Here is a 265-nt window from a genome sequence, read left to right as displayed (position 1 = left end):
ATCTAACCTCCTCTTGAAGACCCCCAGGGTAGGGGAGAGCACCACCTCCCTTGGGAGCCCGTTCCAGACCTTGGCCACTAACTGTGAAGAAGTTCTTCCTAATGTCCAATCTAAATCTGCTCTCTGCTAGCTTGTGGCCATTATTTCTTGTAACCCCCGGGGGTGCCTTGGTGAATAAATACTCACCAATTCCCTTCTGTGCCCCCGTGATGAACTTATAGGCAGCCACAAGGTCGCCTCTCAACCTTCTCTTGCGGAGGCTGAA

General features: G+C 52.1%; 1 protein-coding gene across 1 annotated transcript in view; it reads right to left on the bottom strand.

Moving 5' to 3' along the window:
* The window catches only part of CNOT1 (CCR4-NOT transcription complex subunit 1), a 94,930-nt gene that overhangs the window by 59,142 nt on the left and 35,523 nt on the right, over positions 1–265 (bottom strand).

This window comes from Alligator sinensis, unplaced genomic scaffold (assembly GCF_000455745.1).
Source record: "Alligator sinensis unplaced genomic scaffold, ASM45574v1 scaffold203_1, whole genome shotgun sequence".
NCBI lineage: Eukaryota > Metazoa > Chordata > Crocodylia > Alligatoridae > Alligator > Alligator sinensis.
Note: the sequence above shows the minus strand (reverse complement) of the source record. Positions and strands in the feature narration are given on the sequence as shown.